This window comes from Schistocerca nitens, chromosome 10, assembly GCF_023898315.1.
Source record: "Schistocerca nitens isolate TAMUIC-IGC-003100 chromosome 10, iqSchNite1.1, whole genome shotgun sequence".
NCBI lineage: Eukaryota > Metazoa > Arthropoda > Insecta > Orthoptera > Acrididae > Schistocerca > Schistocerca nitens.
Window position 1 is genome coordinate 191,072,035 of NC_064623.1, and position 15,294 is coordinate 191,087,328.

Below are 15,294 nucleotides of genomic sequence, written 5' to 3' on the forward strand. Positions count from 1 at the left end.
ACCGCCTGGTACCACGCGACTCGTACCCACGTGGGGAGGAACGGCTTCTGGACCGCTCTCCACACTGCTGGCCATAGGGTCGTAGGGCTCTTCCTCTCAATCACATTGCGAGGGATGGGCCTTAGCAGCAGTCTGTAAACGTCTCTCGCCTTGGGAGTGCGAGTGTTGGGAAGGTCTGGGTGCACGTAACTATACTCAAGAATAAATGCCGAGAGGTGCGAGAGTGAGGGTGTAATGTGCGCAACCGTGACATGTGGCAGAAGAGACGCCGGCAGCAATTCCTCTAACAGACGTCCCGTAAGGGAAGCATCTTTGTGGGTCCACAGTTTCATCATTGTGCACAAGTATAACGCTGTAGCTCTCGCTCGTATATTTATAAGTCCCAGTCCGCCATCACGCGGAGGGAGGGTGAGTGTTTCGTAGCGGACTTTGAATAGGTGTCCGGCGGTAAGGTAATATCCAAACGCTGCTTGCAGTCTGTGTGCCATCGCTGTCGGGATCGGTAGGACCTGGGCCATGTGGATCATCTTAGTCGCCACGTGAAGGTTGAGGTATTCCACACGCTGTAGGAGGTCCATCCGTCGAAGTAAGTTCCGGCGAACTTCTGTGCGTATGGCCTGTAGTTATCGTCCATAGTTCATGGCAGCCGTGCGGCGCACATCCTGTGTAAATGTTATGCCCAAGAACCGGACCTTGTTAACTAGTGGGAGTGGGGCTAAAGCGTCCTCCTGTAGACCTCTCCCAATGGGCATCGCCGCCGACTTGGCCACATTCATGAGGCTGCCCGCTGCCAATCCGTAGCGACTGATCCATTGTATCACCGAGCGTACCTCGTCACCAGATCGGACAAGTAATAGGTCATCAGCATATATCCTGCAGTGAAAGGTGTGACCCCTCAATGACATTCCCGAGAGCCTGTTTTTCAACCCTCCGACAAGTGTGGTTCGAGTGCGATCGCGTAAAGGATCATGGAGAGTGGGTATCCTTGGCGAACTGACCGTCGGATCGGAAAGGGACCCGCAATCCGTCCATTCACCAGTACACGGGATGCAGCTCCACGGAAAAGGCGCTGAAAGATGTCGAGAAACTCAGGCGGGAAGCCCATGCGGGCCATAACGGACAGAAGGAACTTGTGGTGAACTCTGTCGAAGGCGTGGTCGAAATCAATGGAGATCAGAGCAGCTCGAAGGCGACAGCATGTGGCGATGGCTATTAAATCCCTGCATTCGCTGGTTGCCGTTTGCTTGTTGGTCACTCCGCCCTGTGTCGTTTGCTCCATTGAGAGGAGTAGGGGCAGAACTTTCTTTATGCGGCTGGCGAGTAGTCGGGCGAAGATTTTATAGTCAGAGTTGAGCACTGTAATTGGCCTGTAGTCCTCGACCGTCCGACCTCTGGGAGGCTTGTGTATCGGTATAAGGAGACCTTCCACGAATGCAGGTGGCACGTGGGACCCGGGGGTCATCAGTTCTTGGTACATGATGATCCATCGGGGTATCATTAGATCGCGGAAAGTCCGATAAAACTCGAGCGGCAGTCCGTCTGGCCCGGGAGATTTGTTGAGTGCTCCCTTGTTAAGCGCGTCCTCGAGGTCGTCCCGTGTAATTCCACCTAACAGCGTCGCCGCTGCTGCATTGTCGAGGGTGTGCCACACGTGCTGCAGTATGTCGTGATCGTCCGCTTCCTCTTCCTCTGTATTCACCTCGTCGTAAAACCGGCGATAGTGATCTGCGAAGGCTTCTGTAACCGCCGCCTGAGTCATTACGACCCTACCACCTGGCAATACGAGGTCCGTGATCAGCTGCTGTCGGCGTCGGCGGCTGTCGAGCACGATGTGATGCATAGACGGGTTTTCTCCTTCCGCTCGGTCTTCACGTCACGATCGCACGACGACCCCCTCCAAACGTTTCCTCGAAAGAGATAATATTTGACCTTTAATTCGGCGGCTTTCCATTTGTCGGTTTGGAGATGGCGGTTGGCTGTCGAGTTCGCGAAGCATCGTGTAATAAAAGTCCAATGTGTGACGATGCCAAGCTGCGATATCTTTTCCGAATTGTGTTAGCACACGCCGAAACGCTGGGTTTGCACAGTCCACCCACCATGCTAGAGTCGAAGGGTATCGGGGAAGACGACGTTCGTAATCCAGCCATGTGTTGGCGATAATCCGACGGCATTCCGGGGCTTGAAGATGTGCCACATTCAACTTCCAGGTTCCTCGAGTGCACCATATCCGCTGCTGTTGTAGAGTGAGTGTGCATATGAAAGCGCTATGATCGGAGAAGGCAAGCGGCCAACGTTCGGTGTCCAATACTCCCGGCGCTAGAGCTCGTGAGGCATAAATGCGGTCTAGGCGACTGGCTGAGTGACTAGTATGTCGGCCCGGGACGGTCACCGTGCACTGTCTCCCACGTGTCGGTGAGAAGCAGATCTCGAACCAGGAGCCGAAGTTCTTGACAAGTCGAGAAATGTGGGACTTGGTCTTTCGGGTGCAGCACACAAAGTCGCCGCCGAAGATATATTGGTCGAAGCGGCTGATAAAGAGGGGGGCGATATCCTCCAGTAGATCGCTCGCGGCGTTGGTCAGTTCCTGATGGAGCGTAGATGTTAATGACGCGCGTGTCCAGTGCTGTGATCGCCAGCCCCCTTCCTGACGGAAGGTAAGTCACTTCTCCGATGGCAATTCCGTTGTGCACTAGTATTGCCGTACCGCTGCCACTCCGGTCCGCTGGTGACATATACACTCCTGGAAATTGAAATAAGAACACCGTGAATTCATTGTCCCAGGAAGGGGAAACTTTATTGACACATTCCTGGGGTCAGATACATCACATGATCACACTGACAGAACCACAGGCACATAGACACAGGCAACAGAGCATGCACAATGTCGGCACTAGTACAGTGTATATCCACCTTTCGCAGCAATGCAGGCTGCTGTTCTCCCATGGAGACGATCGTAGAGATGCTGGATGTAGTCCTGTGGAACGGCTTGCCATGCCATTTCCACCTGGCGCCTCAGTTGGACCAGCGTTCGTGCTGGACGTCCAGACCGCGTGAGACGACGCTTCATCCAGTCCCAAACATGCTCAATGGGGGACAGATCCGGAGATCTTGCTGGCCAGGGTAGTTGACTTACACCTTCTAGAGCACGTTGGGTGGCACGGGATACATGCGGACGTGCATTGTCCTGTTGGAACAGCAAGTTCCCTTGCCGGTCTAGGAATGGTAGAACGATGGGTTCGATGACGGTTTGGATGTACCGTGCACTATTCAGTGTCCCCTCGACGATCACCAGTGGTGTACGGCCAGTGTAGGAGATCGCTCCCCACACCATGATGCCGGGTGTTGGCCCTGTGTGCCTCGGTCGTATGCAGTCCTGATTGTGGCGCTCACCTGCACGGCGCCAAACACGCATACGACCATAATTGGCACCAAGGCAGAAGCGACTCTCATCGCTGAGGACGACACGTCTCCATTCGTCCCTCCATTCACGCCTGTCACGACACCACTGGAGGCGGGCTGCACGATGTTGGGGCGTGAGCGGAAGACGGCCTAACGGTGTGCGGGACCGTAGCCCAGCTTCATGGAGACGGTTGCGAATGGTCCTCGCCGATACCCCAGGAGCAACAGTGTCCCTAATTTGCTGGGAAGTGGCGGTGCGGTCCCCTACGGCACTGCGTAGGATCCTACGGTCTTGGCGTGCATCCGTGCGTCGCTGCGGTCCGGTCCCAGGTCGACGGGCACGTGCACCTTCCGCCGACCACTGGCGACAACATCGATGTACTGTGGAGACCTCACGCCCCACGTGTTGAGCAATTCGGCGGTGCGTCCACCCGGCCTCCCGCATGCCCACTATACGCCCTCGCTCAAAGTCCGTCAACTGCACATACGGTTCACGTCCACGCTGTCGCGGCATGCTGCCAGTGTTAAAGACTGCGATGGAGCTCCGTATGCCACGGCATACTGGCTGACACTGACGGCGGCGGTGCACAAATGCTGCGCAGCTAGTGCCATTCGACGGCCAACACCGCGGTTCCTGGTGTGTCCGCTGTGCCGTGCGTGTGATCATTGCTTGTACAGCCCTCTCGCAGTGTCCGGAGCAAGTATGGTGGGTCTGATACACCGGTGTCAATGTGTTCTTTTTTCCATTTCCAGGAGTGTATGTCACATAACCGTAGAAAACGGGGAGGGCCGCTATATACACTTCTTGCAACAGGGCAATGTCAACATCCGAAGAACGAAGCATCTCACGCAGCAACTGTATCTTCACTGCCGTTCGTATCGTGTTGAGGTTAAGCGTGGCGATACGATAAGCTTGTTGCCGAACCGCAGGTGTTAAGTTATCCATTAAGACTGGAATTACCTATGACGCTTCTGACTGTATTGACACTTCCGCATCCCCCCAAACCTCACCTGCCGTCCATTCTAGAGAGCCGGCGCCAATGGCGTGGGCCCTGTTGGCGTAACTTGCATGGTGCCGTCGTCGTCGTGGTCATCCGCCCACATCGGGGAACTCAAAGCCAGATCGGCTTTCCTAGCTTCCTCAGGACACGGCATGGGTGCCTGCACTCCAGAAGGTGGTGGGCAGCATCTGTCCTGCATCTCGGCATCCGATTTTGCCACTGTAGGTATATGCGGTTTGTCCTCAGTTCCGTTCAGTGGTGCCACACTGCAGTAAATGGCGGCTGCCTCTGTGGTAGCGTCGTCATTGAAGGTGGAGTCGTCGTCCTCTGGAGGCTGTGTCGCATCCCGTTCGGAAGTTGCTCTACGCCTCCGCTTCCGTCGCTTCGGATAGCGTTGTTTCCTGGTGTGTCCTTCTGTGTCAGACGACGGCAAATATTCCCGACGTTCCGGCACAAAGGCAGCTGTAGGCACAATAAGCGAGTCTACGACCATGCGATCGTCATGTATGTTGTTATCCGTCGACGGGGGCGGCGGCATCGGAGTTGAATCCGTAGCTTGTGGAACGGGTGTGTCGTCATCGCCCTGTATTGGAGGATGGAGCCGCGACCCAACAGTGGATGTCGGCTGTCGTGGTGAAGTAGTAGCTGTCATGAGGGCTGCGATGGCGGGTCTGCGTCAGCCGGTGGCAGTTGAGTGATTCGAAGTTGGAGACATTCTGATCTGAGGTGTCCCTCCTTCCCACAACCAGAGCAGGTCTTCGGTTGCCCATCGTAGATGACGATGGCACGGCAGCCACCGATATTCAGATATGAAAGTACATGTATTTTAAGTTCTATTCGGACCTGGCGGACTCCGTTCAGCACAGGATATGTCTGGAATTGCGTCCATTTTTCCGCAATATGATCATGGACCGTGCCGTATGGGCGCAGCGCTTTCACGACGTCCTCCGCCGGTAATTCGAAAGGAAGTTCGAAAATTCTGATCGTGCGAAGTCCCATGCCAGAATAATCGACGTGTACAGACCCCACATTGCCATCAGCATGGCAGAAACGGAGGCCCTGTTTCGTGTCCCGAAGGATCCGATCACATGTTGCGTCGTTGATGATCTTGACATATACGATACTACTCACAATGGACAAGTGAATGCCGAGAATGTCGGTCGCCGGGATTTTAACTTCTTCTCGTAGAAATCGTTCGACTTCGAGTGCTTTGGGCCGTGCAGATTCGTTGCGGAACGTAAATTTGAGCGTCGATTTTCTGTATTGGTGCGCCATAGTGATCTATATGCTGAGTACGGCACGCGCGAAACGGCCAAGTACGATGTAAACAACACAAGCGCTCGCTCCGCGGCAGGAACACAAACAGCGCGTCCTCACTGCACCACAGCCAAAGGCCAACTGCCTAGACCACGGGTACCTCGCAAATGTAGCTGTTGACATATTCAGCACTGGTCCCGTACGCCGTAAGGGCACACGTGTATCGGCAGTGTGGACGTTACCCGAATCCAGTGTTCGTTGAAATGTGTCTTTGCGCACGCTGCACGACTGGCAGCAGTAGAGTGGATATAATATTTCATATTTTGTGTGCTAGATGCAGCGAGAGTCGATTTACGAGTGTGACTTTGCTGAACACTAGCTATCCGAACTGCAGAAAAGAACTGAAAGCCACACCAAGAAGCTTCGAAACAAGCAAGCTGAAGGAAAATGAAATCAATTTTTATCGGTTCTAACAATACCACCACTTGCAAAGTTGGTTAGAAATCAGATTAATAATGTTGCTCACGCAGCATATGTTCGCTCTATCGGGCAACAACAAAGTTATTGACTGTGGATGGTATCATCAGAATGGAAATAATGAAGTCACTTTGAAAAAGTCATTAATTTTGGCACTTATCTTGAATGGATTCCCACGTAGATTTCGTCGAAGTTGTTATGCCTCATCTTGTTGATTCTAGGCTGATTCCATTTTGACTCTTAGAAGGTCCAGATCTGTATTGTAGCAATATTTGAAGACGTAACAAATGCGCTTTTCAGGAAATTCTTAAGGATCAAACAATCCCAGATCGGAACAATGGTATGGTACAAATAAATTTTGACTTGGTGTTCACGATCCACATTTTTATTGAACTTCTTGTAAATTCACATATACTTCTTCTTAACTGTCATATCATCAAGATAACAGTTTTGTATCAATCTTCATATATTTAATTTCCATTTTAACCAAACACAAGACCTGACTGTTCTTTTACAAAGCGAAATAACAACTTCTGCAAAGTGAAACAAAGACTGCTCTGTGCGCATTCGCGCCAAAACGGTTACAAGTAAGTCAAAGATTAGGACAGTCTCACAGCAATGAATACACACAAGAACCATATCACTGTAATATATCAACACATCGGACTACCTGTACATTAATAAAACCAAATGTGAATATTATCACAAAAATATGTCTGTTACTTCGCAGAAAAGTAGTACGATGTTACTGGTATCGAGAACTGGGGTTGGAGTGCCGTAATGGTCACGTAAATAAAGAACCATTACACCTGTTACACGGAATAGTCGAAGAAACACGTTCACCTGTAGGGCCCCCGCCAGCATGCAGAAGTGCCGCAGCATGATGTGGCATGGACTCGACTAATGTCTGAAGTAGTGCTGGAGGGAACTGACACCACGAATCCTGCGGGGCTGTCCACAAATCCGTAAGACTACAACCCCCCCCCCCCCTTTCTTGCAGCGGTGTACAGTAGGTCTAGAAGAGCGTAGCGTTCCAAAGAATTGGAAAAGGGCACAGGTCATCCCCGTTTTCAAGAAGGGACGTCGAACAGATGTGCAGAACTATAGACCTACATCTCTGACGTCGATCAGTTGTAGAATTTTGGAACACGTATTATGTTAGAGTATAATGACTTTCCTGGAGACTAGATATCTACTCTGTAGGAATCAGCATGGGTTTCGAAAAAGACGGTCGTGTGAAACCCAGCTCGCGCTATTCGTCCACGAGACTTAGAGGGCCATAGACACGGGTTCACAGGTAGATGCCGTGTTTCTTGACTTCCGCAAGGCGTTCGATACAGTTCCCCACAGTCGCTTAATGAACAAAGTAAGAGCATATGGACTATCAGACCATTTGTGTGATTGGATTGAGGAGTTCCTAGATAACAGAACACAGCATGTCATTCTCAATGGAGAGAAGTCTTCCGAAGCAAGAGTGATTTCAGGTGTGCCGCAGGGGAGTGTCATGGGACCGTTACTGTTCACAATATACATAAATGACCTTGGGGATGACATCGGAAGTTCACTGAGGCTTTTTGCGGATGATGCTGTAGTATATCGAGAGGTTGTAACAATGGAAAATTGTACTGAAATGCAGGAGGATCTGCAGCGAATTGACGTATCGTGCAGGGAATGGCAGTTGAATCTCAATGTAGACAAGTATAATGTGCTGCGAATACATAGAAAGAATGATCCCTTATCATTTAACTACAATATAGCAGGTCAGCAACTGGAAGCAGTTAATTCCATAAATTATCTGGGAGTACGCATTAGGAGTGATTTAAACTGGAATGATCATATAAAGTTGATCGTCGGTAAAGCAGATGCCAGACTGAGATTCATTGGAAGAATCCTAAGGAAATGCAATCCGAAAACAAAGGAAGTAGGTTACAGTACGCTTGTTCGACCACTGCTTGAATACTGCTCAGCGGTGTGGGATCCGTACCAGATACGGTTGATAGAAGAGATAGAGAAGATCCAATGGAGAACAGCGCGCTTCGTTACAGGATCCTTTAGTAATCGCAAAAGCGTTACGGAGATGATAAACTCCAGTGGAAGACTCTGCAGGAGAGACGCTCAGTAGCTCGGTACGGGCTTTTGTTAAAGTTTCGAGAACATACCTTCACCGAAGAGTCCAGCAGTATATTACTCCCTCCTACGTATATCTCGCGAAGAGACCATGATGATAAAATCAGAGACATTAGAGCCCGCACAAAAGCATACAGACAATCCTTCTTTCCACGAACAATAAGAGACTGGAATAGAAGGGAGAACCGATAGAGGTACTCAGGGTACCCTCCGCCACACACCGTCAGGTGGCTTGCGGAGTATGGATGTAGATGTAGATGTAGATGTAAGAGTGGAGATCTCTTGTGAACAGCACGGTTGCAAGGCATTCCAGATATGCTCAATAATGTTCCTGTCTCTGGAGTTTGGTAGCCAGCGTCAGGGTTTAAACTCAGGAGAGTGTTCCTGGAGCAACTCTGTAGCAATTCTGGAGGTCTTTGGCATCGCATTTTCCTGCTGGAATTGCCCAAGTGCGTCGGAATGCACATTGGACATTAATGGATGCAGGTGATCAGACAGGATGCTTAAAAGGGAACCTCCCCATCGCACCCTCCTCAGATTGAGTTATAAGTTGTCACAGTGGATAGGGCTTGATAAACTGAACACAGATCAATCGAGAAAATAGGAAGAAGTTGTGTGGAACTATGAAAAAAATAAGCAAAATATACAAACTGACTCGTCTATGCGCTAGATATGCAACATCAAGGAGAATGTGAACTCAGGGGCGCCGTGGTCCCGTGGTTAGCGTGAGTAGATGCGGAACGAGAGGTCCTTGGTTCAAGTCTTCCCTCGACTGAAAATTTTACTTTCTTTATTTTCGCAAAGTTATGATCTGTCCGTTCGTTCATTGACGTCTTTGTTCACTTTAATAAGTTTAGTGTCTGTGTTTTGCGACCGCACCGCAAAACCGTGCGATTAGTAGACGATAGGACGTGCCTCTCCAATGGGAACCGAAAACATTTGATCACAAGGTCATAGGTCAACCGATTCCTCCACAGGAAAACACGTCTGATATATTCTATACAACACTGGTGACGGCATGTGTGTCACATGACAGGAATATGTTGTCGACCCACCTAACTTGTACACTTAGCGAATGGGTAAAAAGATTCTTCTACCTTGCCCGATTTAGGTTTTCTTGTGGATGTGATAATCACTCCCAAAAACATAAGAGTTTGTCACATAAACTGAAAATAAAAAATTAAAACTTTCACTCGAGGGAAGACTTGAACCAAGGACCTCTCGTTCCGTTGCTGCTCTCGCTAACCAGGAGACCACGACGCTCCTTGACTCCCATTGGCCTTGATGTTGCCTATCTTCGCATGGACTACTCCGTTTGTATATTTTATTAATTTTTTTCATAGTTTCACACAACTTCTTCCTGTTTTCTCGATTGATCTGTGTTCAGTTTTTCAAGGCCTATCCACTGTGCCAACTTATAACTAAATCTGAGGGGGGTGCGATGGGGAGGTTCCCTTGTTAGTATGTGTCACCTGAGAGTCGTATCTACACCTATCAGGGTTCCGATATCACACCCACTGCACACGCCTCACATCATTACACAGCGTTCACCAGCCTCAAAAATCACCTGCTGACATGCAGGGTCCAACGATTCATGAGGTTGTCTCCATACCCGTAAACGTCCATCCGCTCGATACAATTTAAAACAAGACTCGCCGACCAGGCAACATGTTCCAGTCATCAACAGTCCAACGTTGGTGTTGACGGCCCAATGCGGGGCGTAAATCTTTGTGTCGTGCAGTCATCAAGGGTAACGTGAGTGGGCCTTCGGCTCCGAAAGCGGATATCGATGTAGTTTCGATGAATGGTTCGCACGCGGACATTGTTGATAGCCCAGCATTGAAATCTGCAGCAATTTACGGAAGGGTTGCACTTCTGCCATGTTGAACGATTCCGTTCAGTCGTTATCGGTCCCGTCCTTGCAGGATCTTTTTCTCCGGTCGCTGCGATGTCGGAGATTTGATGCTTTACCAGAGTCCTGATATTCACGGTACACTCGTGAAATGGTCGTACGTGAAAATCCTCACTTCATCGCTACCTCGGTGACGTTGTGCCCCATCGCTCGTGCGGCCACTGCAACGCCACGTTCAAACTTACTTACATCTTGAAAACCTGCCATCGTAACAGCAGTAACCGATCTAACAACTGCGCCAGACACTTGTTGTCTCATATAGGCGGTGTAGACCGCAGTGTCGTATTCTGCCTCTGTATTTGAGTACACATGCCTATACCAGATTCTTTCGTGCCTCTCCAAAGAGTCATCTGGCACATTTTCTCTGGTGTTTCAATAGATATTTGCAATTTCGTTACTATTGTGTGTAGCTGGAGGCTGCTCAAACAGATACTGCTGATCACGTCTTTATTTTCAAAACCCCGAGTCAATGGAAACTGTCGGTTTTCCATTTGCAAATGAAATGGCTTTAAAGCAGATTTTTGCGAGTCCAATCGAGAGACAGGTCCTAATTTAGTGTACTGCAGGGGCATCCAAGAATTCTACTCAACAGTCGTGCCTGGCACAAGTAAAATGGCCCTCGGCCTCGTTTCACATTTCCCCTACCGCCACGCCACACAGGGAGAAACATCGGATGCACCGCATTTAAATAACAGAACAGCCCTACTGGATACGACTGGGCTTATATTTCCGATTTCTCAACAACAAATATCTCAAGCGAAACAAATTTCAGTATTTAATTATTTTTTGGCGTGCTGAAGATGCAGACAATTTTACAGATTTTTGCACTTAGACTGCCATGTATTTGGACAATTAGTTCGAAAATCGAAAAAAGAACTTCTGCACACAATGTTGATCGTAATACTGAAGCATGTCGCAGTGGTGGGGGAAGCGCACAGTGAGGTCGACACTATAGCACTCGTGCTAAGGCACAGCCATGACCCAAATTCTTGGCCACACTGGTTAAAACGCTATAAAAACTTTCAAAGTTTCAAATTCTCTCTGTCTGATTTTCCACGAGTGACAGCCTTCCTGTCTGATCTTAGCTGTGGTTGCCATTCATTAAGACTTGCTTTCAATTTATTCATTTTTACGAGAGGTCGGAATTCCTAAAGTAGTGCGAAGACATTCTGTTCTTGGTTTCTAGACTGCTTGGCATACTACTGTATCTAATTGGCAGAATGAAATATCTGTAATCGATTGCTCTGGAGGTATCTTTGACCGACCAATCAAGTGCGTTCACAGCAGAGTTCGGCCGAAGCATGACCTCTAGTATGCTGGACAAAAACTATTTAGCATTCTGCTGTCGGTGCTGGATTTTCACGCTTGTCAGTCCTGAATAAGCTCCGATTAAGTTCCGATGGTCGTTTCCACACTTTCAGCTACAAAGATTACGATTGTGGTTACGTTACTGGAGCTTGGCGTAATCTTTTGTTTGTAACGCTCTCTGGACTATAGATGCGGTTACGCTAGAACAGCGTCGCGTAACATTTTCTTTGAAATGCATTCAGGGGCTTAGGATCTGCGGTTCAAAGAGAAAGATCTTGACCCGTACTCACGGAACACTGACGGTATTTGAGTTGTAGATGTGTGAGACTAGAGTACGGCATTCGTTGTCTTCCCACTATTTTAATAATGCTCCGATTATTCTAGATTGTGTGACGTTTACTTCTGTTCTGATTATCAGGCTTCGTGGAATTCTACACCAGGTGGCTCATCATAGGATAGATGAAATTTCGTTACTGGAAAAGGGCTATATGGTTGAATCTCTGATTCTTTCTATTAGGTCTAAAACTTTGCTTCCGCCGTTTTGCAATAGACGGCAGTTATGGAAAGTAGTGGTGCATTTCGTTAGTCGTAAGTATCATACAGTAAGCTTGGGCATTTGAAAACATAACGCCATCAAGATATTAGTCGATTTTAGATTGCATCATAAAATTGTTCTCGACTGAATACGTCAATTTATGAGCCCAATTCTCGTCATCTTCGGGAGGTTTAATTTTCTCCTTCGATATGAAGAAATTTGCGGCTGGCTCATAAGAATCTGGGTAAGACCTATGATGAGACACCTGTTAGTGACAACTTCGCAGAAATTGGTTTCCATGCTCCAAGAATAGTGATTTTGACGTTGAAGACGGGCATGGTTGTGAAAGAGGGAAAGCTTTGGATGCTACTGCAACCGACGAGAACAACCACAGGAGATCGTTATCGAAAGCAATTGATGTGTTTGATCCGAGCACTGATAGACAAACGGCCACACTACAGCGATAGACATGAAAAGATGATTTTACAGCATAACAGTGCACGACCCCAAGTCGAAAATACCGTCAAAAATACTTGGAAACTTTGAAATGGGATGTTCTACCCCACCCACTGTATTCTGCAGATATTCCTCCCTCTGACTGCCACCTTTCTCGATCTATGGCAAACGACCTAGCTGACTAGCACTTGCGGTCATATGAACAAGTGAAAAATTGGATCGATTCATGGCTCCCCTCAAAAGATACCCAGCTTATACACTGCTGCATTCGTATGCTGCCCTAAAGCTAGGAGAAAGCAGTGGCCAACGATGGCCAATACTTCGAATCGCAAATTTTTTGTACGTTTTCACAATAAAGCCTCGAACTTCGAGAAAAAACGGCGGAAGCAAAGCTGTAGACCTAGTAATTTTATTTAATAACCATCACAACGCCTCTCGGGTTTAACCCATCATCTGAAGACCTACCATGAAAGCATAAAAGTAACAAACTTTATAGGAATGAGAATTTATTATGAAAATCTACATCCACATCTTCGCAGATACCCCGAAAGCCACCTTACGGTGCATGGTGCAGGGTCCCTGTACCACTACCAGTTATTTTCTTTTTTGCTCCCGACTGTCTATATGCCTCCGTATGAGCCCTAATCTCTCGTATCTTATCTTCATGATCCTTACGCACAAGGCATGTTGGCGGCAGTAGAATCGTTCTGCAGTCAGCTTCAAATTCCGGTTCTATAAATTTTCTCAATGCCGCTTCTCGCAAATCTAGTCACCTTCCCTCCAGGGATTCCGTTTTGAGTTCCCAAAGCGTCTTAGTAAAACATACGTGTTGTTTGAACCTACGGGTAACAAATCTAGCATCCCGCCTCTGAATTGCTTCGATGTGTTCCTTCACTCTGATCTGGTACAAACCGGCCGCTGTGGCCGAGCGGTTCTAGGCACTTCAGTCCGGAACCGCGCTGCTGCTACGGTCTGAGGATCGAATCCTGCCTCCGGTATGGATGTGTGTGCTGTCCTTAGGTTAGACAGGCTTAAGTACGCTCCTGGAAATGGAAAAAAGAACACATTGACACCGGTGTGTCAGACCCACCATACTTGCTCCGGACACTGCGAGAGGGCTGTACAAGCAATGATCACACGCACGGCACAGCGGACACACCAGGAACCGCGGTGTTGGCCGTCGAATGGCGCTAGCTGCGCAGCATTTGTGCACCGCCGCCGTCAGTGTCAGCCAGTTTGCCGTGGCATACGGAGCTCCATCGCAGTCTTTAACACTGGTAGCATGCCGCGACAGCGTGGACGTGAACCGTATGTGCAGTTGACGGACTTTGAGCGAGGGCGTATAGTGGGCATGCGGGAGGCCGGGTGGACGTACCGCCGAATTGCTCAACACGTGGGGCGTGAGGTCTCCACAGTACATCGATGTTGTCGCCAGTGGTCGGCGGAAGGTGCACGTGCCCGTCGACCTGGGAGCGGACCGCAGCGACGCACGGATGCACGCCAAGACCGTAGGATCCTACGCAGTGCCGTAGGGGACCGCACCGCCACTTCCCAGCAAATTAGGGACACTGTTGCTCCTGGGGTATCGGCGAGGACCATTCGCAACCGTCTCCATGAAGCTGGGCTACGGTCCCGCACACCGTTAGGCCGTCTTCCGCTCACGCCCCAACATCGTGCAGCCCGCCTCCAGTGGTGTCGCGACAGGCGTGAATGGAGGGACGAATGGAGACGTGTCGTCTTCAGCGATGAGAGTCGCTTCTGCCTTGGTGCCAATGATGGTCGTATGCGTGTTTCGCGCCGTGCAGGTGAGCGCCACAATCAGGACTGCATACGACCGAGGCACACAGGGCCAACACCCGGCATCATGGTGTGGGGAGCGATCTCCTACACTGGCCGTACACCACTGGTGATCGTCGAGGGGACACTGAATAGTGCACGGTACATCCAAACCGTCATCGAACCCATCGTTCTACCATTCCTAGACCGGCAAGGGAACTTGCTGTTCCAACAGGACAATGCACGTCCGCATGTATCCCGTGCCACCCAACGTGGTCTAGAAGGTGTAAGTCAACTACCCTGGCCAGCAAGATCTCCGGATCTGTCCCCCATTGAGCATGTTTGGGACTGGATGAAGCGTCGTCTCACGCGGTCTGCACGTCCAGCACGAACGCTGGTCCAACTGAGGCGCCAGGTGGAAATGGCATGGCAAGCCGTTCCACAGGACTACATCCAGCATCTCTACGATCGTCTCCATGGGAGAATAGCAGCCTGCATTGCTGCGAAAGGTGGATATACACTGTACTAGTGCCGACATTGTGCATGCTCTGTTGCCTGTGTCTATGTGCCTGTGGTTCTGTCAGTGTGATCATGTGATGTATCTGACCCCAGGAATGTGTCAATAAAGTTTCCCCTTCCTGGGACAATGAATTCACGGTGTTCTTATTTCAATTTCCAGGAGTGTAGTTCTAAGTCTAGGGGACTGATGACCTCAGATATTAAGTCCCACAGTGCTTAAAGCCATTTCAAACATTTCCTGATCTGGTACGGATTCCAAACACTCGAGCAGTACTCAAGAATAAGTCGCACCAGCGTCGTATATGCGGTCTCCTTTACAGGTGAACCACACTTCCTAAAATTTTCCCAATAAACCGAAGTCGACCGTTCCACAGTTCTCACAAGAAAATTGTTCAAATGGCTCTGAGCATATGGTGATCATTCCCCTAGAACTTAGAACTACTTAAACATAACTAAGCTAAGGACTACACACACATCCATGCCCGAGACAGATTTCGAACCTGCAACCGTAGCCGTCGCGCGTTTCC